Here is a 25113-nt window from a genome sequence, read left to right as displayed (position 1 = left end):
TGTGGGTGCTTCATCACTGGGGAATTTTAAGAAGACACTGGACAATTACTTCTCTGAAATGGTATAGGGTCTCCTGCTTGAACAGAGGGTTAGAGTAGAAGACCTCCAAAATCCCTTCCAGGTCTATTATTCTATATTCTGTGAGTCCTGCCTTAGCCATGAAATCCAGCTAGGTGACTTGGACTTGTCACTCCCTTTCAGCTCAACCCACTTCACAGAGTTGTTATGGGGAAAATAGGAGGAGGAAGGCTGTTGGATATGTAGATATTTTTTTCTTAATGACAGCCACATATTTCTGTTAATATTATAGTTAGATAAGTTCACTGCCTTGAGTTATATATAAATAAGGTGAGATAGATATGACAAAGATGAGATATAAATATAGATATACAGTTGAAGTAGACAGAGAAAAAGAGAGAGAGAGCAATACACATATATATTCCCAAACACATCTATCTTAGTCTTGAATATATTAATTTTTGGATCTATATTCTTCATTGCATCATCATGTATAACATTGCTGGATATTTCTTAGGCTCTTAGCCATCAATACAGCACTATCAGCATAAAGAAACATATAGACATTCATATCCCCAACCAACTTAACTCCAATGTCATCACAAACATTCCTCATACAATTATCCATAAATACATGAAATAACAAAGGAACATAATGTGGTTTGTCTTATTTCCTGCTCAGTACTGAACCATTTGCTAAGCATTTCATTTATTCTCATACATGCTCTACTTCCATCACATTCTCCTGTTACCACAATCAGCAATCAACCTTCAAGTCCATATTCATGCAAAATATTCCATAATTCAAGCCTACCCACTTCTTCATATGCTTTCTTTAAATCAACAAACATGCAATAATCTTTCTCACAGTATAGTTTTCTCAGTTTTTGCTCTAAGGAGCAAAAATCTGGTCTGCACATTCCTTGCCTGGTATAAAATCACACTGCACTTTATCAGTGTAACCTCTCATTTCCTTTCAATCAGAATCTTCCAAATACATTGAACAAACTAACCCCCTGTAGTTTTTGCAGTCGGCCTTGATACCTTTCCCTTTGTATGAAGCAGTAATAACCATATAATCAAGCACTGATGCAATCTTCACATCTTAAGATTTTATGGCCATTCCATAAGCAAACCACATACATATTTAAACGTTTTATAGTTATATAGTAACACAGTCTATAGCATTTCCATTTTTCAATTTTCTCATGGCATTTCTAACTTCCTTTCTTCAGTTTTTTCTTTAACAATTATAACATTCATTTCCAATCTGTAATGTATCACTATGGTTTTTATAGAAATATTCCTCTCAACTTTCTTCAGGTTCATCCTTATCATTTCATATGCAATTGTAAAACAAAAAAATGTTGCTTTCCACCAAAAAATGTTCTCTGTTTTCTTTGCTTCTTTAAATCATAAGCATTCTTTATTGTTGTTTGCAACCATTTATTAGGTTCCTAGTGCAATATTACTCTCTGGTCTTCAAAAACCAAACTATAAAGACTTGTGGCTTTTTCCACCCAAAGAAGAGAAAGATTGAGTAATGCTAAAATTCTTCGTTTTGGCAACAAATATCTGGTATTCTCATCCTCTCTCTTTAAAACAAAACAAAAAGAAATAAACAAACCCCATAGATTTTGAGTGACATCACATAGCTAAATCAGATTGATTTTATAATTTCTCCCTTCTTCTATTTTGATTAAAATATTTGTGAAGCAAAACTCATTCTCTAAAGTTAATGTGATAAGAACAAATCAGGACTATTTTTATTATCTAGTGATGAATGTATGTAATGCAGTATTGCAGTACAGAAAAGGCAAGAATGCCTGATGTCCATGGAGTTAAGACTGTCTAAATCAAGACTGCACTATATTTTCTGTGCTGCATACTATACAAAAATGTCTGCAAGGTGCAATCAAAAAGGTTGATGTGATGGCTGTGATGTGCAATTGATGTTCCATCTATTTTTTATGTGCATCATGAGTGTGATGCTTATAAAAAATGGGCACAACCACTATCTTGACTTTTTTTTCCCTTTACTTAGACTGCTACCACGGCTACTATGTCTTGTGACTTGTGTGCCAGGGACACTATGCAAAGATGTTGAATGAGCACAGGACAAAACTGTGTGCTTTAATTTCTAATTAATTAAAATTAAATGGCTATAATCCAGTTATACATTTAATAATATTCCCTTTTGACAACATGGTAACTAACCCATTGTACTTGTGAGAACAATGCACAAGTTTTTGAACGATGCATTCAGGCCTAAAGTTTCAGGTTATGCACATCTGGTCCAAATGCTTTGAATTCAGTCACTGATAGAAAGATAAAGGAAGGGGGAAAAAACCCTTTTTGCTTGTCCTCGCCTCCTCTGGACACACTAGGTCAATACACTAAATTAATGAGCCTGTATTAGATTGAGCTGTTAAATTATTTATTTGTATGTAATGGTATGGTCCTCAAATGCATACTCAGGTTAGTTCCATTAATTTCTCTGGTCTATTAGTCTGGTCTATAAAATGCTGAAATTCCAAATGGACTTTCCTGGGAGTAAGCTCAATGAACTCAGTGTAATTTATTTTTAACAAAAATATATGAATACAAATTACAATAGTTTTTATTAAATGATGATTTCCAGATTTTTTTAAAGAAAGAGTGTGTATTTGTATTTTTAATATATTAATGACACATAAAATAATTTTCTCTTTGAAGCTTATGTAAAACTCAAGGCATTCTTGTGCAAGTTTTCTTGCAGCTTTGAGCAGACAAAATTGTTTACATAAATAAAAATAAAAAAGAAGGGATTTTCATGGAAACTATAAGTAGAAGGGGGGTATTGTGTGTAGAAATATATACACCCTCTCACACATATAATTGTTACTATTGTAATGAGCATTGCACTTTCTCTATAATGCTAATTCATTGTTAAATATAATGGGAAGTAGTACTTAGACAGAACTTATATTAATAGACTGGCCATTAGCACGAGGAACCTATTAGACTGAAGGTTTCAGTAGTTCTTAGTGCAAAGATTTGATTTTTAAATGATGAAACATCCAATAAGCCAAATGACCCTGGGCAAACACATACATGGCATAAATTATTCCAAATGAAAGCAGGAAAGATATTTGTTCAGCTGCTTTTGTAGCTGGAAGGTTAGGAACAAAAGCTATTATTGTTCAGTGTATTTTTTCACAGGAAATAGACAGTGGCAAACATACAGTAGTTCAACACATGAGATCAGAGACACCGTTTTTATAGTAAACTAAAAACAGATGTTCCGAGGGCTCAAGACCTTTACAGAAATTATTAGTTATGTTTGTCTTTGAAAGCAGAGAAAGTTTACCAAGAGTCGTGTACCTGTTTAAGAAAAAAGACAACGGGTTAGAAAAGCTATGAGAACATTAACTCATTCAAGTCAAAATATTTGTGCTGTAGAACCTGACTATTTTACTTAATTCAATATCAAATATAGAGAGCGGTTCACATGAAAGTTAGCCTACAATACAAGCCCGTACAAGTTTAGTGAAAAGTTAATCTGATAGAGGTCATGAGGACTTACTCCTAAATCAGAGAATACAGAATTACAGCTTAACTATTCCCAAAGAAGCCCTTTCTCCTTCCATGAAATGTTGTATTCAGCTACACACACTTTAATGTGAGCTGAGTTGTATTTACTCATTTTTAGTTTTATTAATGAATCATACTTCCATTTGGAAACCAGTTTGTAAATCATATTTGTTTTTTGGCAAGCAAAAGCTATAAATATATTTTTAAAAATATTTTTCAGTAAGTTAAAAAAATAGACTATGCATAGACTATGCACAAATAGACATTATAGGCATACTAAATTTCAGAAAGAAGGAATGTAGTAGTCATTTAAAGCTAATAAAATATCTAATAGATTAGTCACAGAAAATCTGTTCTGTTATCAAGAAGTTTTCTGTAAGTGGAAAAGGCTTATATCTAATTGTCAGGATGGCTTTGCATTTTTTTAAAAAATGATGTTTGTGTATGTGTTATTATGATGAAACTATCCCCATCCTCCATTATAGGTATCTCTTTCACTTTCTACTTTCCCTGCTTGGTCGTTTTGTAAAGAATGGTCCATGGACTACCTATTCCTAATAAAAAAGAGGAAATTAGCTGTGGTTGGTGATATAACTGCTAAAAGGTCTTGGTCTAACCCTCAGTGCAGTTATTATGGAGATAAAAGATTTGGGAACTAGATGATTTCCAAAGCAGGAATGGGATGAAATGGAAAGTAGAACCCATTAACCTTTCTTTCTAGATTTGTCTATATTTTCTAGACAAAATTGTTGATAGGCTAAGACAGTTTGCACAAATTCATAAGATAAAAGCCCTTTTAATGATGATCTGATTTAATGTGTTCTTCCATCATAACAGATATTAGCTGATGATAAAAATGTAGGGCATTAATACCTGGGAGTGTTAAGAACCAAGAGGTATTAATCTTCCTATAATTTTTTGTTAACTGAATGTTCTTTTCTAGTGGAAGAATTCTTTTTTTTAAAGATAGGCTTAATCAGTAACCAGGTAGCCTGTACCACAAGATCAGATATATAGGAAATAAATACATTGTGGAGATCCACAAAACGTCCATCTATGCTCTTATTTGTCCAGCTATCAAACGCTTACCTGTATTCTTGTTCTTCTACACAGAACTGCATAGTAGGAATTTGTACTGTGATTTTACATTCTGAGAAACAGCTCACTTTTATGTTTGGATCTAAATCTAACTCTTTATCTAGAAACTGAAATGTCCAAATAATAATAATTTATTTAACTTGTATGCTGTCCAAGTTTCTACCACTCTGAGCAGCTCACAACTATCAAATTATAATAAAATATTTCCCTTCTTAAGCATTAGACATTAAGCCATAAGACATTAAAATTGCTACAACTTATTTTTTCCTTTATTTGGCAGAACAGAATGAAATTTGCCAAAACAGTAACCTTCAGAAGAGTGACACATGCCAAATGTCATATGAAGCTTTATAATAGGCATTCAGTAAGAGTCATGGATGGGGTCAACCCTGATTGGAAAAACTGTAGAATGAATTTTTTTTTAGTTTTGTCATGTCTTCATCCATCTATGTATCAGTAATGAAACACTGATATAAATTTTCAATATGAATGTATAGATCTGTATAAATAGTGAGCACCCATTGGTATCTAACATTCAGAAACAGAATAAATAAACAATAAATGTTAAATCTTAGTTTATCATTAATCAGAAAAAGAAGAAGAAGAAGAAAAGGAAGAGGAAGGAGAAGCAATAATAATTATTAATTCTGGTATTAGTATTAGCACTAACTGGATTCTGTGTTATTGATCTTGTTGTGAAGCTAATATAGGAAGATCGTTATCATAAAAAACCAGTTATAAATAACTATAATCAATAACGGTGGGCATTTGGCTAGACAATTCACTTTTGCCAGTATTTAATAAATGAGACAATTACAATGGGATTTGTTTTATTTATTTTTATTCACTTAAAAATGCTTTCATATGAAGACTTTGCAATTCTCAGAATTGTCTCTGTTCAGATGCTGCTGCCTTGTTTGAAGAGTTGAATAGGCACTTTTCTACTACTGGCCTGTCTGAAACCAAAGCCCGCTGCCCTTTCCTGCTGCAATTTGTAGGTGATCCACTTCCCAAAATAAGAAAGCAATATAGAAAGGGAGTTTTATCCCAAAGTTTGCCAACTATGCTGGTATTATAGATTTTTAAAAAAATATCAATGTTTCCTTAAAATAGTGTCAAACAATGCAGTCTACTTTGCTAATTTCAATAGTCCACTAATTTGTTCTGTTGTATCTGTAGAGCAGATCTTGGGGTTTATGTTAGTAGTCACCAAGTTGTAGACTTTTAGTAACTGGAATTCAACTAGAGTTAAATTCTTGATTAGTTTTTAGAATACTGCATAACATACTTTTGTTAGTAAGTTAAATCAGTCTGCATGTCTGAAATATAATCAAGTGAGAATCTGCCTTTTGTGACTGGGAGTGCCAAGAAGAAAGCATGGAACAAGTCTGAAGGTCTATGCACTTTGATTTTCAGTTGGATAGGGAGCAGGTGAATCTTGGTGGCGTTAACATTATAGAAACTGCCTATTAAAATGGCTGAAGATACATTTGGGAAAAAGAAAGTGGAGAAACATTGGTAACATCTGCTATATAGGAAAGTTCAATTTTGTTGCTGTCAATGCATGAAATGGAGAATTGTCTCTCTGTTTGATAATGGAACCTACTGAAACCTATCTTAAAATAGTTGTGGCATAGGGATGGCATTCCTGTTGATTGAAATGTTTAAATATATATATCACAAAAAGTAGAAATAAAATCGACTTTGATTATACACACACACAGGCATTTTTAACATCATCAGTGCTCAAAATCATAAATTTGATAGCATTCAGACCTTTCAGAAATTTATTCCTATGTGTGAAAGTTATTAACTGATGTCATTGCCAATGGCAAAACATTTCAAGTATTCTTTAAATCAAAACACTTGCCCACCATTACTGAAAAACTGTACATTAAAACCTTGCAATCAAATCCACTCACCCACTATTATGCACACCAAAGCACTATATTCAGTATTGGATTCCATTTTTTTGTTGCTGTTTTATTTTCCCTAAAGGGTGATATTAATGGCATCGGCAGAGGGATGCCATAACAGTAACTGGTATCAATAATAAGTTGGTTATTGGTTTATATTTTTACAGCCTATTTTAATTTTTACAAAAAGGATTCAGATAATCTTTGTGTTCTACCCTGTTGGCCTTTGGTTAAGGGTAAAATTAATTTTATGTCAATTTTTTATGAATGTTTGAGGAAATTGGAATGACTTATACATTTAATCTGATCTAGAAAAAATTATGATAAACTTTATATATTGTTCTGAGTGGAGCACCAGTTTGAGGTTGTGATTAAAGCATCAGACTAGAAACTAGGAGATCAACAGTTCTATTCCCACCTTTGGCACAAAGCCTGCCCGGTGACCTTGTGCTGGTCACTTCTCTCAGCTCTAGGAAGAAACAGTGGCAAACTTTTGAAAATCTTGGCAACAAAACTGCAGCAACTTGGCAATGCAGTTACTAGGAATCAAGACTGACTCAAAGGCACAAACCAAACCAAAAATGTTCTGCATATAAGATTGATTGATTACATGCCATCAAGTCATTGTTGACCCCTATCAACCACATTGATAGATTTTTCTCAATAACAGTCCAATCATAATCTGACCTTTCAGGATTTCCCATAGTCCTGGTCATCCTTTTCTTTTCTTTTTCTACCTTTCCTAACATTACACAGCCTTTTCCAGAGAGCTAGGTCTTTGACTAATGTCTGAAGTTGGACAATACAAGACTTGGGGCTTATCCATTCTAGTGGTTCTATTGTCAAAATGAAGTAGCAACCACTTTCTGAGGACAGAAATTATGACATCCATCCACTTTTCTCCAAATCCCTTCCGCCACAAATTCAATCACTCTGTCTGTTTTCCTGCTGCCGTTTGAAACTAGAGCTGTTTCTAATGCTTTTTCAGGCTGGACTGCTTTACTTTCTTATAGGCCACCTCAAGCAGGTGATTGGGTGCTTCACAGATAAAGAAATGTGCCCTTAACTGAGATAATCCCTGATTTCCAGGATCTTATTTATACAGTTATTACTCTACCTACGAATTTTTAAATTGCAAATTTTCATCAATATGAATAAACTTGTCCCCAGGTCCAGCCTAGAATGTCACAGGCATCAAGAGAAAGCAGGAAAGGATGTGAGGCTGATGGGATGCCTCAGTTGAGCAAAGTGAAGAGTGGGGTAGGGTCCAAGAGCCCCAGGAGGGCTGAGGTGGGGAGGAGCCTGCTACACCTGAATGTCAACTTGGGAGCGTTAGAAGACATCTGGATTAGTTCCAATAAGACAGAAGGGTATAAGGAGCATTATTTTTTGCTCTATCACATTTATTCAGGGAACAATTATATGGAAGGCTTTTAGACTGCAGAGCATCCTCAGTAAAGTCACATATATATGCATCAAAGTGGATGGAGCTTTGATTGCATTTTCATAACTGTCATCTTAATGTTCTTTTACTTTTTACCTTACTCTATGGACACCCCTGACAGATCTAATGGTTTTTGTGACTCAAGGGCATGAGTGAGGAATGAAAAATCTTAGGATTACATGAATCCAGTTTCTCCATTTGTTTATGAATCTCATGCTCCCCAGACTGACTTGTTCTTTTCTTTTCCAACACTGGAACTTCAATCTTAGAGAGTTGAAGGTTTTAGAACTTTCTCTGAAGGTAGAAAAGGGTATCTAAAATCAGTCATAGCTCTGTTTTAAATGTGGAAAGGGGCTTCTGATCTCTCTCTTCCTGCAATAATAGAATCTTTCTCTGTTAAAAAAAAAAAGTAAATGTATTTGTGGAAAAGAGGTAATTCCTAATGGAAATTGGTATGAATTTTGCCTATTGAGTTATATTTATTGGATGTACTATTGATATTTGGATGTTTACATTTGTCTGTTATGTATTAGGAATTTTTGTTTAAAACCAAGTACTGCAATTATCTGTTATAGTTTTGCTCCCACCAAGAGAAAGAAGAGATGGGATTGTGACAGGAGGAATTTTCAGAGAATAATTTTTCCTTACTTTCAACTTATATGGTTGGCAATATGTATTGCATTTCTTTCCACTGAAGTGTTACATAATTGAAAAATGGAACAAGGATCAATATACAATACACTGCTTGTTTCTCACAAGCCTTGTGAAAGTTTAATGTTTTTTTTAAACATCTCAACTGAAGTTCTTTCTAATTGTTCTACATGACAATTACACTACAGATTTTTGAAGCATCTCACTGATTTATAAAACATGCACTCTTAACAGAGAGTAATTAATTGGAAAAGAATTTCCTGTGTTTGTAAGATTTGACCTTGATGTTGCTTTTGTGGATATCCAAGCAATTATTCCAGAACACTAAGATGGAATAGAATAGCAAGAATTAAAAAAGAAATAGTTGACAATTGTAGCTTAACAGTATTATTTGGCAGGTACTTTTAATGAAGGAAGACATACAATAATTAAATCCTCTCATACAATTATGAAAAATATCAGGTAACAAGTCCACTATACAGTATAAAAATAAGAAAAGACATTTTCTGAAAATTTGCCTGATGCTCTGTCATCTGAGACTGTTCTTTATGAGTGCAGGGTGAAGGTCAAGGAGGTATCTCAACTCCATCAATCCTTTGGACAGTTACAAATGACCTTTCACTTTCCATAAGACATTCAATATTCTGAATTGGAGGGATGCATTTTTCTGTGTTTAGAAAATGGCAAAAATGAAGCCTTTCAGGCTGCATAAGGTATCTTTACATCTAAACCTTCTCAGCTGCTCATTCATTCCTGATTGGTATTAGAATATACTGTCATATATCACACATAGAAAGTGATACCAAATTCCTTTGAGATCATTTTCTCTATTTTTTATTAATCCATAGATAATAAACGCTATGCATAGTTCTATGTATATAATTTTCAGTAAAGTAGCAGGATGCTCTTTTCTTCTTTCCATCTTCATATATCTAAATTCAAATTTCTCAGTCACATTATGGCTTTCCTCGTGGAAGAATGAGCTGCTGAAGAAAAGGAAAAGCACCTTCATGATGTCACCATTTCAGCTTTGTAAGTAACATGACTGTGTATCTCAGGCTTTCAAACTGTAGACTTTTAGGATGAATATACTACTACCCTGGGTTTCTTTGCACTTGTTTTGGAATGATTTACTAACATTTGTTTTAATCTGTTAAGTGTTGTGTGTGTATCATACTGGGAAGAAAGCAAGTAGGCCAGTTCTGGGCTACGAAAGCTAGATGATCGCAAACTCATTTCTGCTACCTGGTGCTCATTGAGATATTTACAAGTCAGACCTGGTAGCTAGAATCTTCTGTGAATCATGATAGGTTTTCTGTATCTTAGAGTTTTGTTTGAGGGAGACTTGTTTCCTGCATTTTTGCAGTGATACAAACATTAGATTAATCTTGTTTTGCTCAGAGACATCTCCCTTCCCACCCATGTGATCGCCCAATAGCGTATATCCTCAGGAACTATGAATATACATTACACTAGTCACATGTTAGAATGATCAGATGAACTCCCCACCAAGTGCCCAAATCACTGCTTAGTGTGCAATTTCTCCTACACCTCATCAGATTTTGACAGTAATTTGGGTGATCAAATTATCATTTCATCTTATGAAATATTCATTAAAAATAACCATCGCGGCATTGGTCATAAAACAGTACAGGAAGATGATCTTATGCCACATACGCTGATATTGTATTCTCTAAGGATGCATCTTCATCTGACTTGGTTTCTGTTAACTCTGTACATAAAACAGCATTTTAAACTGACTCCATATTTGTGAAATAAGAAACTACCTAAATGATATTTTTATTATTTTCTGTCTATGAAAGAATCTGTTTATGCATTATAAGTATCTTAATAGATTAATTATTAACAGCTTGATTTTATATGGAAGGTCAACAAATATTTGCTTTCTTCTGCTTAGTACTTCTGAAACAGTCATAATGCACATCTTTATAATCTTTTTACTAAATAGGACGCAGTGTGCACATTATAGACAACTCCCATCTGAGATTGTAACTTAAGGTCAGGCAGAATTTATTCCACTGCTTTTTTTTTTTAAATTACATTTGTTCAAAAATATATGCATGCATTTTGTCTCAAAACACAGTTTTCTTCTATATAAAGATTATATTAAGTATATAGACATTTGCTATTACCTCTTAGCTAGAATTGAATAGATGCTGAAATACTTAGCTCTAATAGCTTATTAAAAATTGTACGGGTTTTAGAATCCAGTTCTTATATTGTTGTAGTAAGTAAATCCTTGCAGTAGAATAACATTACTTTACAGAACTGTTACTTTAGACCAGAGGTCCCAACTTTTTGAGCACCAGGACCGATTCCGTGGTGAGAGGTTTTTCTGCGGACCGGAGGGGGTGTGGTTTCATGTACTACCTGCATTCCGCAGACAGGGCTTTGCTTGTTTGCGCGGACTGGTTTCTGGCATGCCGCAGCCCGGTGTCGGTCCACGGACTGGGGGTTGGGGATCCCAGATTTAGACCAATGTTTAACTGATATAGGGATACAATTTATGGATCTAATATTCAAGTGGCTTCTCCTTATTATATGAATAGAAACAAATACAGGTAAAGTTCCATTTTGCATTTGCTTCAATTTTTCCCATTATAGCATTTATTGTGTGAGATTTGCGGGAGTCATATCATTGTAAGATATTACCATGGATGTAAACATACAAATTAAGAATGATTTATTTTGCATACTTGTGTGGCATAGTCTAAACAACCTGAATTGAAAATAATGTCCCACTCAGTTCAGGGCTATTTACTCCATTGTAAATTAGGTTTAGAATTAGAATTACAATTAGGAGATGAGATTAGAATTACAATCATACTTATGCAGGTTGGTTGTAGATATGTAAGAAATGTAAATATATAAACATAAGATGAATTAGTTCAGAGATGTACAAACTGAGGCTTTGAGACTGCTTGGAATCGCTGATAGTTTTATCACTGAATAATAATCTGTACAGATATTACATTTGAATGTATTTAGTTAATTTTAAATTAAATTAAACCCTATGTAGTTTTTCTCTTGACCTAGCCCATATCTTTATTCTACATAGCTTACTTTGGGAATTGTAAACTGTGGCATACTACCTGGGAATCAAGAGTAGCCAGCTACAAAAAAGTTGCTTATGCTTGAATTAATGGAATAGGATAATGAATGTTCCTTGGGCTGCATTCTCCTTGCCAAGTAGAATTCATTTCAATTTCCCAAAACTAAGATCACATATTGTGGTCGTAAGTTGAGGACTACCTGTAGAACTTCTCTCTCTTTTTTCCTCCTATGGTTAATAAAATCTCATTTCGCTCTAGTTTCTCATTCCCCTTTCTCTTCTGGTAGATACAGATACACACAGAAATACACATATTCATACACATTCATTTGCAGAAAGAAATTTCTGCAATTAATTTAAGCTGGAATTGGCAAACATATATTCACAAAATTAGAAAGATGCACATAGCATAGTATTTATGCTTTGAGTTCACAGCATGTCCCAAATAATCAAAACAGTCTATGTTACATTTAAACCAAATGTTCTACATTTATAATAGGATGTTTCAAACTAATAGTATATTTGGAATCAAATCTAAAGCATTATGCATATTCTAAGCAGCTTCTCATTTTCTCATCAGTTCTGGAAACTATGATGTTTGTAACCTTTATAACCGAACAATAGGGCAGAATTATTGATGCACTCTCTCAGTCTTAATTCTTTTATTAAGTATTCCTCAAAATGCAGCATCTTTCTTTCTTTCTTTCTTTCTTTCTTTCTTTCTTTCTTTCTTTCTTTCTTTTGTGAATCATCAGGCAGGCAACGAAGAACTGCTATTTAGTTCAGATTCTGCAAAATATGGTTTTAAAAACATTTAGTGAGTACAGATATAATAATGTCAAGTGAAAGGAATGCCATTGTGAGCCTTTCTTTGGTTTTATCTCACCAGGGGCTACTGTGAATAGTTACATAGCTTCTCAGATTGATTTCTAAAACCAGCAAATAACTAATGGTAAGATTTGTTGGCTGTTTTTTAAATAATGAGTCATGCACATGTTTAAACAAAATGGAGTAATGATAATATTGGCTTTAAGGACTAGACTGCTGCATATCCTTCATCTGGGTCATATTTAAAGACAAGAAAAAATCTCCAGAAAGCCAAATGTAGCTCTCTTGAAAAAGGAAGCAGAATTGTTATTTGTTCATATTTCATTAAAAAAAGGATCATTAAGAAAACTAAAGCATGAACCAGAAACTAGTTACTTATATCCTATTGGGCCTGTCTGCTTACTGCTTCCCTTCTCTGCCATAGCTTGCATCATGCAGCATGGAAAAAAATGAGCTGCTTCTACAACAAAGTATTACATTTATTTCCTGGCAGCCTCTTCAATTTTTGTGATAGGAGAATCTGGAGATGGGAGGGATAATCCCCTCTATGGGTATTTCAAACGACACAAATGTTATTTTCTGACTGGTAATTAGTTTTATGGATTGTGGGGGAACATTCCTTGGAAAGCAGAATGAGAGATCAACGATGTACCTGAAGGACAGACTTCTTTGAGTATTTTCATGAAACCTTAAGCAACATATTAACCAAGCTGATAGGGAGCCGATTAAGTAAGCTGATTTGATTGTATCTGTTGCCACCAGGGTGGTGGAGGTAGGGTTGTTGGTGTTGGTGTTTTATGTACTGGATTTTTAATGCTGTCACTGTCCATTGTCACCATATATGAGTTGAGCAGCCATGTAAATTTATTTAATACTCCATTCCATGTGCTATGTGCTTCTGCCCTGTGCTCTCAGTTCTATACCTCACTGTTTTGAGTGGTTTTGCCCATATTCATTTGTATATGAATCGTGTGTGCTTAGAGCAAGTGGGGGAATGGAATGCACTACAATAGTCCTTTTCAGACATTGATCTGAATTCAAGAGATTTCACATCTCGTGTATGTGTGCACGAGAAGGAATGATTCAACAAAGGAATATGTTATTCAATATCAACTAACATTGATAAAAATTGTACATGTTAAATGTACACATTGATTAGCTTTCTTAACTACATAAAAGCTACACAATACCACACTGAACAGCATAGAAGTAAGACATGCCAATTTATGAAGTGCTAATTAATGTTTCATTCTCTGAGTGCCAGTTTTGCTATCTAGCTTATAAAGCAAGGCATTCAAATCAAAAGTGGCATTTTAATGAAGTTACATGTGTTACTATGGGACCCATGCCAGTATGCAAAATAAACAGGCACCAGGCCAAGATGGCTTATTTAACTGATCACAGAACATTTATGTTGGCACACCTCCTTGATGACTGACATGGCAGTTGTTGTTATAATAACATTATCATGTGGAAATTTGCTTCAAATAATAGATATTTCATCCAAATTAAAAGAATTCACATACATAGGGACAAGCATGTGAACACACATGCACACATAAGCAAAGTTTATTTAGCAAATAAAATATTTTTAGAAAATATTTTAAATAATCAAATGAGAATAGAATTGCAGCTATGTCTTATGACATTAATGTTTTGCTTTTGTCATTTCTGCTGTATTGATAACCCATCCTTTCTTCAATGAATTAAGAATCCCTGATCTGATGCTCTTGCATTTTATCCTGATGAAAATCCTATGAAATTGGATGCTCTGAACATCTTTGTAACTGTGAGCATAGAATCTAAATCCAAGTAACCCAACCCACATGGAAACAGGTAGCTTCATTATCTGCTTTTATGAGGTTTAAATCTTAATTTGGCATAGAATTTGAGAAAAATAAAAGATAAATGGTCCTATAGCAATTGTAAGGGGCCCCAGTTTGATGAGGGGGGACAAATTGGCACATCTGATGTTTTGAAAATGTGTTATGAATGTTCAAAAAAAGAAAAGCATTCAATTGTCAGAATATACTACTTTATTTTCTAAAAGAACACAGAGGTCATATTTTGAAATTCGTTTTTCTAAACAATATAAAATTGGATGAGGTCGGGATGGCATCAGAAGAGGTTTTCACAGGCATACTGGTCTCCCATTTTTCAGTTTGGAGATCCCAGGCATATAACATATCTATTTTTGAAGATGATGATGATGATGATGATGATGATGATGATGATGATGATGATGATGATGAATAATAATAATAATAATAACATCCAGAATCAGAAATAACAGAACAGAGACTAGCAGATCAATGCCGATTTATAACACGAAATAAAGTATTCACAGAAACAGAATTGGACAAACTGCAAAGGTTTACCCAGGGCAAAGAAATCAAAGCCTTACCAGAAGTAATTCAGAATGTAGAGGCAAACCAGGGGGAGTTGGCAGTGAAGGAATCCAGCAGAGATATACAACTGTTCTCATTTGGAAACCAGGCACCTCTTCCTCAGGAAGAACAAAACCCTCTAACTAAAGAAATAAAAGAATTGAAACAAAGAATAACTGAGCATCTAGAACAGCACAAAAACAACAGAATAAGGCTACCTGCATTGAAGCTTGTTCCAAAGAAACAGCTAGCACAAGCATTAAAAGATGCAAATACTGCAATATCAAGTATAAGCACCAATTCACTGCAAGAAACAAACCAACTAATGTACAGCACAGCTGCAGTTATAACAGAATACCTGGGATGCAAAATCAACAAAGAAGAAAAACAAACAAACAGTGCACCAGAAAAATGGAAGGTTAGACTAGAAAATAAGATCAGCAAGTTAAGATCACATGCAAGCAAGCTAGAACAGATGAAAGAAAAGAAGCTGAAGAACAAGAAGACCAAAGAATACCTAATCAAGAAATACCACTTAGAAACAAGGAAGATCAAGGAAGCACTTGAAATAATAAAGCAACAAATAACAGCTATAGCCAGGAAAATCAGTAGATATGAAGCTCGAATTGCAAACTATAGGCAGAACCTCCAATTTCAATCCAATCAGAAACGTTTCTACCAATCCATCAATGGAGAAACTGCAAGGAATCAGTCAGTACCTGACAAGGAAGAAACAGTGCAGTTCTAGAAGCAGATATGGGATAACCCAAAGAAATACAACAAGGATGCGGCTTGGTTAAAAGAGGTGGATGCAAATAAAACAGAAGTTGAAATGAAAGAACTAGTAATAACAACAAAAATGGTAGAAAAAAGAGCAAGGAAAATCAAAAATTGGTCAGCACCAGGTGAAGATGAACTGCATGGGTTTTGGTTGAAACATCTAACTGTTATACACCCACTCATTGCCAAACAGTTCAACAATATACTACAAGGAGGAGAAATTGAAAAGTGGCTAACAACTGGGAAAACCTACCTAATAATGAAAAATCCAGCAAAAGGGGCAACACCAGGTAACTACAGGCCAATTACCTGCTTACCAACAACTTTCAAATTACTAACTGGTGTAGTAGCTGATGCAGTGCAACAGCATCTAGTTGAAAACAATCTCTTTCACCTGAGCAGAAAGGAAACCGCCCCAATAGCAGAGGAACAAAAGATCAACTCCTAATAGACAAAATGATCTTGGAAAACTGCAAGAGAAGGAAGACCAACCTGAATGTGACATGGATTGACTACAAAAAGGCATTTGACTCTCTGCCACATGATTGGATAATCAAGTGCCTAGAAATAACAGAAGTCAGTAGAAACATCAGAAAATTTGTGCAAAGATCGATGGCACAATGGAAGACACAGTTGCAGATCAATGGTGAGAGGCTGGGAGAGGTTAATATCAAGAGAGGAATATTTCAAGGAGATTCATTATCACCATTACTATTTGTTATTGCACTGTTTCCTCTGTCAACAATACTGAATAACTCAGGACATGGCTATCAAACATCAAAAACATCTGCCAGACTATCCCACCTCCTTTATATGGATGATCTGAAGCTGTATGGAAAAACATCATCTGAAATAGAATCGCTGCTCAACACTGTCCGTATATATAGCCAAGATATTGTAATGGAGTTTGGCTTGGACAAATGTGCCACACTTACTATCAAACAAGGAAAAATAATGAAAACTGAAGGAATCAAGATGCCCCACGAAAATAACATTAAGAGTCTGGATGAGGAAGAGTACTACAAATACTTGGGTATCCTTCAAGCTGACAACATCAAGCACACTGAAGTCAAGAAAAAGATTAGAGGTGAATACATCAAGAGAGTGAAGAAGATCTTAAAATCCAAACTCAATGGAGGAAATACCATAAAGGCAATCAACACCTGGGCAATCCCAGTCATTAGGTACACAGCTGGAATAGTGGACTGGACTCAAGCAGAACTAAAAGCAATGGATAGGCAGACCAGAAAAATAATGACAATGAATCATGCCCTTCATCCACGCAGTGACATTGATAGACTTTATCTACCAAGGCAAATAGGTGGGCGTGGAATGCTACAAGTACATCAGATGGTTGAAGAAGAAAAAATGGCTTTGGAAGAATATCTGAAGAACAATGATGAAGATGCACTGAAATTAGTATATCAGGAAGGCTTACTAACTACTGGAGAGACCAAACTGGCCTACAAGAAAGACCAAATGAAGAACAGAATAGAGGCATGGGAAGACAAAGCACTACATGGCCAATACATGAAAAAAATAGCTGGGAAAGCAGATAATAATAAAACCTGGCAATGGCTAAGAGCAGGAAAATTGAAGAAAGAGACCGAGGGACTAATTCTGGCTGCACAAGACCAAGCCTTAAGGACAAATGCATACAAAGTCAAAATTGAGAAGACAGCAACAGACAGTAAGTGCCGCCTATGCAAAGAAGCTGAAGAAACAGTGGACCACTTGGTAAGCTGTTGCAAGAAGATTGCACAACTGATTACAAGCAGCGGCATGACAAAGTAGCAACAATGGTGCATTGGAAGATCTGCAAAAAATATCATTTGCCTGTAAGCAAAAACTGGTGGGATCATAAAATAGAGAAAGTCATAGAAAATGATAAAATTAAACTGCTCTGGGACTTCAGAATTCAAACAGACAAGCACCTGCAACATAACACCCCAGACTTAACAATTGTCGATAAGAAAGACAAAAAAGTCTGGATAGTGGACGTGGCAGTGCCTGGAGATAGCAGAATAGAAGAGAAAGAACTGGAGAAGATAACAAAATACAAAGACCTACAAATAGAAATAGAAAGACTGTGGCAAAAGCAAGCAAGGGTAGTACCAATAGTCATAGGCTCCTTGGGTGCAATCCCAAAACAACTGGAGCACCACTTGAACACCATTGGCATTGACAAATTCGCTATTAGTCAATTGCAAAAGGCGGCCTTATTAGGAACTGCTTCCATCCTGCGACGATATCTGTAATACCATCAAACATCCACATCTGTCTATCCCAGGTCCTGGGTAAGGACTCGATAGGTAGACAAAATGCCAAATCCAGTCTGAACATCTGGCTGACTGTGCGATGATCGATAATAATAAATTGAAAGGGACCTTGGAGATCATCGAGTCCAACCCCCTGCTCAGGCAGGAAGTCCTATACCATTTGGGACAAATGGCTGTCCAGTCTCTTCTTAAAAACTTCCAGTGTTGTTGCATTCACCGCTTCTGGAGGCAGGTTGTTCCATTGGTTAATTGTTTTAACTGTCAGGAAGTTTCTCCTAAGTTCTAGGTTGCTTCTCTTCTTGATCAGTTTCCATCCATTGCTTCTTGTCCTGCCTTCAGGTGCCTTGGAGAATAGCTTGATTCCCTCTTCTTTGTGGCAGCCCCTGAGATATTGGAACACTGCTATCATGCCCCCCTCGTCCTTCTCTTTGTTAAACTAGACATACCCAATTCCAGCAACCGTTCCTCATATGTTTTGGTCTCCAGTCCCCTAATCATCTTTGTTGCTCTTCTCTGTACTCTTTCTAGAGTCTCAACATCTTTTTTAAATCGTGGTGACCAAAACTGGATGCAGTATTCCAGGTATGGCCTTATCAAGGCATTGTAAAGTGATATTAATACTTTATGTGATCTTGATTCTATCCCTCTGTTAATGCAGCCCAGCACTGTGTTGGCTTTTTTTGGCAGCTGCAGCACACTACTGTGTCATATTTAAGTGATTGTCCACGAGGACTCCGAGATCCCTTTCACAGTTACTACTATTGAGCAAGTTACCCCCTATACCAGAGCTTTTCAACCTTTTTCACCCATTGTACCACTTTTAGGATATAGCAATATCCGAGTACTACCAGTCGCCTAGCAAGGTGTCAAAAACTTGATGACAAAAAAAAGGAAAAAGTGATGAAGTACAGGTAGTCCTTGACTTACAACAGTTCACTTAGTGACTGTTCAAAGTTACAATGGCACTGAAAAAAGTGCCCCCCAAGACACAGCCGAGCAAGACACCTGCCTGCCCACCCGGTGGCACTCTCATTCCCCTCCCCTATTCTGGTCGCATACAACCTGCCAGGTGCCAATGTACCACAGGTGGTACCTGTACCACTGGTTGAAAAGCCCTGCCCTATACTATACCTGTACATTTGGTTCTTCTTGCCTAAATGTAAAACCTTACTTTTTTCACCATTGAATTTCATTTTATTAGATAGTGCCCAGTTTTCAAGTCTGTCCAGGTCCTCCTGTATCTTAAGCCTGTCTTCTGGAGTGTTGGCTATTCCTGCCAGCTTGGTGTCATCCGCAAATTTGATGAGTTCCCCATCTATCCCCTCATCCAAATCATTGATGAAGATGTTGAAGAGCACTGGGCCTAGAACAGAGCCCTGGGGCTTGGCTCCACTATTACTATTTCAGGTTAATGAGGCTAAATATATACCGTATATTCTGGCGTATAAGGCGACTAGGCGTATAAGATGACCCCCAACTTTTGAGAAGATTTTCAGGGTTTAGAAAGTCATCTTATATGCCAGAAAATACAGTACAATATTGAATTTCTGTTTATAGATGAGCACAATAGGAGCTCCTTTGCTGCTAGAAAGCTTTGTCTTGTTAGTGCTTATTTCTGTAAAAAAAATAGGGTTGGCCACTAGGGGGCAGATTGGTTTTAAATTCAGAGAACAGCTACCCGTATATTCCTGCGTATAAGACGACCCCTGACTTTTGAGAAGATTTTCAGGGATTAGAAAATCGTCTTATGCACTGGAAAATACGGTACTTTATAAGGGAGCATCGGAATAGAAAAAATGTGTATTCTTCATTATTCTCTTATCTCTGACAACTACTTGTTCTTTCATTGCTAACACTCATAGGATTGTCATATGAAATCTTTAGATAATTCAGATATTCAGCAAGAATTCTTATATAGCATCTGTCTGTTTATTTATCTATCATCTATCACCACGTTACAAAAAAGATGTTGAGACTTTGGAAAAAATGCAGAAAAGAGCAACTAGGTTGATTAAAGGCCTGGAGACTAAAACATGAAGAACGGTTACAGGAACTGGAGATGGCTAGTCTGGAGAAAAGAAGAACTGGGGGTGACATGATAGTAGTATTCCAGTATTTGTGGGGCTGCCACAAAGAAGAGGGGGCCAAATGTACTCTCTGTGCAGAATGATTTCTAGAGCTTGAGGCAGGAACTTAGCAGGATAGGGTGTAGGTTTACTTTTTCAGAGGTTTTACCAGTATATAAGGAACAAAATGGAAAAGGCCAGCATATAGCAGAATTCAAGGAGTGGTGTAAAGGGGAAGGATTTGGTTATATTAGTCACGATGTCTGCAGCTGGTCCAATGAAAAAGTGTACAAAAGAGAGGGCTTGCAACTATCAAAGAAAGGAACTGAGTTACTTGGCAATAAATTCACAGATTTTCTGGAGAAATATTTTAAACTGAACAATGGAGACAGTGAGTTAATTGATACAGAACATCCTTGTCTCTAACAATATAAAAATATAGGATTATCAGTGCATATAACATAGAGGTGTGTGTGGACAAGAATATCAATCTAGCTGTCAAGCAAAATCAAGTGCACTAATCAAACAGGTGGTAAGAAAATAGTGGAACTCAGGCATCACATAGGTTATGTAGAAAGTAAACACAAGGTCAGTCATAAAAGACTCAAATGTCTATACACCAATGCACAGAGTATGAGCAATAAACAGGGTGAACTAGAAATTCTGGTAAATGAGGGCAGATATGATATTGTTGCCATTACGGAAACTTGGTGGGATGAAACCCACAAATGGAACACACAGCTAGAGGGATTTAAATTATTTAAAAGAAACAGACCAAATAAAAGAGGTGGAGTTGCTCTCTATACAAGAAATAATTACATCTCTACAGAAATAGAGCCAACAATGATGAAAATTGTCTCAAATGCATTTGGGTCAATATAAAAGGGGGAAAAATGGCATTGCCATAGGTGTATACTATAGGCCACCCAACGAAACAGAGGAAATAGATGCAGGAAGTACATCACAATAGTAACAGGGGACTTTAATTACCCTGACATCAACTGGGAGACAAACTCTGCACCAAGTGGAAAATCAAACAGATTCCTGACAAACCTAGCAGACAACTTTGTCTGCCAAAAAGTAGAGAAGGGAATTAGGCAATAAGCCGTATTGGACCAATTCTCACTAACACAGATAAAATGATAGAAGGTGTTGAAACCACAGGAACCCTGGGTGGGAGTGATCATACAATATTGGAATTCAACATTATGCAAGCGCAAGCAATAGAACACAATCAAACTAGAGTCTTGGACTTTAAGAGAGCTAATTTCAATAAACTTAGAGCTTGGGAAGGATTCCATGGATAAGAATTCTCAAGGAGAAAACAACTCAAGAAGCTTGAGAAATTTTGAAAAGTGAGATAATAAAGGCCCAGTCTAGCACAATACCAACGAAGAAGAAAAATAACAGCTCTCAAAAGAAACCCGCATAGCTGCATAAAGAACTCTCTGATAAATTGAAAGACAAAAAGGACAAGTATAAAAAGTGGAAAAAGGGGCACATTACTAAAGCAGAATATCAGCAAATAGCCTGATTCTGCAAAGATGAAGTGAGGAAAGCTAAGGCTCAAAATGAACTAAGGCTTGCGACAAACGTCAAAAATAACAAAAAAAAAATCTTCTTTCAACATGTAAAAAACAAGAAAAAAGTTAAAGAAATGATTGGTCCATTAGTGGGAGAAAGTGGTAAGAAGGTGACAAGCAACAGGGAAAAAGCAGAACTACTTAACTCATTTTTTGCATCTGTCTTTACACAAAGGGAAAAAAATAGTCCAACCTATCAAAAAACAGATCAGAAACACAAGTTAAGATAGGCAAGAAAATGGTAAGTAAGCACCTGTGAGCACCCTAACCCTAACCCTAGATGAGTTCTAATCACCAGGACCAGATGGATTACACCCCAAGGTTCTGAAGGAACTGGCAGATGTGATCTCAGAACCACTGAACTATATCTTTCAAAGATCCTGGAACATGGGGGAACTACCAGAGGACTGGAAAAGAGCTGATGTAGTTCCCATCTTCAAAAAAAGGGGGAAAAACTGGGTCCAGGAAACTACAAACCTATCAGCCTGTCCTCAATACCTGCGAAGATTCTGAAAAAGACAATCAAACAACGAATCAGAGAACACCTAGAGGCAAACAAAATCATTACCAAAAGCCAACATGGGTTTGTCAACAGCAGATCATGTCAGACAAATCTTATTGCATTCTTTGATCAGGTGATAAAATTAGTGGACCAGAGGAATGCTGTGGATATAATTTACTTGGACTTCAGTAAGGCATTTGATAAAGTAGACCACAACCTACTACTTGATAAGATAGACAGCATCACCAACAGATGGATTTGTAGCTGGCTGACTAGCCATACTCATTGTGTGGTCCTCAATGGAACTGCATCTACATGGAAGGAAGTGTGTAGTGGGGTGCCCCATGGCTCTGTTCTGGGCCCAGTGCTCTTCAACATCTTCATCAATGATTTGGATAAGGGGATGGGAAACTCATCAAATTTGCAGACAACACCAAGCTGGCAGGAATTGTCAACACTCCAGAAGATAGGCAAAAGGATCTTGACAGACTTGAACATTGGACGCTATCTAACAAAATGAAATTCAATGGTGAAAAAAGTAAGGTTCTACATTTAGGCAAGAGAAACCAAATGCACAGGTATCATATAGGTGGCATCTTGCTCAATAATAGTAACTGTGAGAGGGATCTCATAGTCCTAATGGACAATCACTTAAATATAAACCAGGAGTGTGCTGCAGCTGCCAAAAAGGCCAAATAATGTTAGGCTGCATTAACAGAAGGATAGAATCAAGATCACGTGAAGTGTTAATATCACTTTACAATGCCTTGGTAAGGCCACACTTGGAATTCTGCATCCAGTTTTGGTCACCACGATGTAAAAAGATGTTGAAACTCTAGAAAGAGTACAGAGAAGAGCAACAAAGATGATTGGGGGACTGGAGGCTAAAACATATAAGGAACGGTTGCTGGAATTGGGTATGTCTAGTTTAATGAAGAGAAGGACGATGGTTGACATGATAGCAGTGTTCCAATATCTCAGGGGTTACCACAAAGAAAAGGGAGTCAAGCTATTCTTTAAAGCACCTGAGGGCAGGACAAGAAGCAATTTATGCAAACTAACCAAAGAGAGATGCAACCTAGAACTAAGGAGTTGGTGCCTTCCAACTTCTTCTTCTCCTTCTCCTTCTCCTTCTCCTTCTCCTTCTCCTTCTCCTCCTTCTTCTCCTTCTCCTTCTCCTTCTCCTTCTCCTTCTCCTTCTCCTTCTCCTTCTCCTTCTCCTTCTCCTTCTCCTTCTCCTTCTCCTTCTTCTTCTTCTTCTTCTTCTTCTTCTTCTTCTTCTTCTTCTTCTTCTTCTTCTTCTTCTCCTCCTTCTTCTTCTCCTCCTCCTCCTCCTTCTCCTCCTTCTCCTTCTCGTTGTTGTTGTTGTTGTTATTTTCCAAAGCATCAGAAAGCAAGACAAGAAGCAATGAGTGGAAACTGACCAAAGAGAGAAGCAACCTGGAATTAAGGAGAAACTTCCTCACAGTGAGTACAATTAACCAGTGGAACAGCTTGCCTTTCAGAAGTTGTGGGTGCTTCATCTTTGGAGATTTTTAAGAAGAGACTGGACAGCCACTTGTCTCAAAATGTACAAAGTCTCCTGCTTGAGCAGGGGGGTTGAACTAGAAGACTTTCAAGATACCTTCCAGCTCTATTCTGATTGAAATTTATCTTTATGTAATTAACAGGAAATATATTCATGGAAATTTTTAACATTATAATGTAAGATTAAATCATCACCATTACCAATAAAAAAAGGAAATTATATAGTAAAAAGAATTTTATAAAACAAGATCAGATTCATTGAAAGTCTGCTGCCAACCATCCAACTTAGAATATAGCCAAGAAATGTTGAATTCATAATGTAGCAATGGTATGGCAGGCTGAAACTATATGAATTATTGTTTTAATTCTTGAATTATATTCCTATAATAGGAAAATTGCCATTTAGTTATTTATTTAATCAAATTGATATAGCCTTCCATTCCCCAAATGGAACTCTGAACAGGGTACAACAATAAATAAAACAGCCAATATAAAACTGGTAAAAACATAAAAAGTCATATAGTAAATAACATAAAAACAAAAATACTAACCCTAGATGAAAATAAGATTAAAAATGGCTCCCTCAGCAATAGACCCATCAGGACAGATCTCCAATCTTCTTAGAGCCCCAGACCTGGCAGTATAATCAGGTCTTGAGGCTTACAAAAAGTCAAAAAGGATGGGGCTAATTTTCATTATTCAGGGGGAATAATGTTCTGTAAGGCAGATGCCACAGCAGGGAAAGCACATCTCCTGGGACTCACCAGATGTAAGTCCCTAGCTGATAGTACCCTTAGCATATCTTCTCTGCAAGATATTATGGGGTGGTTGATATAAGCAGGGAAAGATGGCACAATCTGATGCTAATAAAGACTGCAAAGATTAAAACCAGCACCTTGAGTTGGACTCAGAAACAAACTGGCAACCAATATAGTCCACGGAGCAGAGGTGTAAAATGCACTGCCCTAGGAGTGCGTATAACTGCATTGCCATATTCTACACCAGCTGAAATATCTGGATACTTTTTAGGACAGTGGTTCTCAACCTGTGGGTCGGGACCCCATTTGGGGTCGAACGACCATTTCACGGGGTCGCCAAACAACGCAGTCCGCCATTTTTTCCCTCTTTTCCTTAGCTGTGCTACTCCCTTTTATTCTATTGGCTTTTGAAAGCCAATAGAATAGACACTCTTGAACAGAGTCTAATTCTATTGGCTTTCAAAAGCCAATAGGAATTGTCCAGGCTGTCTCTGCCCTGCTGAGCTCGCCAAAAGTCCCATTCTGCAAACGGTGCTGCACCAGTTGAGTAGTCATCGACTTACGACCGGTTCAGTAGTCCCCGACTTACGACCGGTTGGGGGTCGCGGCATTAAAAAGGTGGAGAACCAC

General features: G+C 36.4%; 2 long non-coding RNA genes across 2 annotated transcripts in view; one reads left to right on the top strand and one right to left on the bottom strand.

Moving 5' to 3' along the window:
- The window catches only part of LOC120317382, a 192393-nt gene that overhangs the window by 111895 nt on the left and 55385 nt on the right, over nt 1-25113 (top strand). The gene's annotated exons all lie outside the window — the stretch shown is intronic.
- LOC120317383 overlaps nt 12485-25113 on the bottom strand; it is a 53109-nt gene continuing 40480 nt past the window's right edge. Inside the window, exon 2 of the long non-coding RNA XR_005559219.1 lies at nt 12485-12562. This is a non-coding gene — a long non-coding RNA (uncharacterized LOC120317383). The remainder of the gene's footprint in view (nt 12563-25113) is intronic.

This window comes from Crotalus tigris, unplaced genomic scaffold, assembly GCF_016545835.1.
Source record: "Crotalus tigris isolate CLP2741 ecotype Arizona unplaced genomic scaffold, ASM1654583v1 scf7180000019636.1259824, whole genome shotgun sequence".
NCBI lineage: Eukaryota > Metazoa > Chordata > Lepidosauria > Squamata > Viperidae > Crotalus > Crotalus tigris.
Note: the sequence above shows the minus strand (reverse complement) of the source record. Positions and strands in the feature narration are given on the sequence as shown.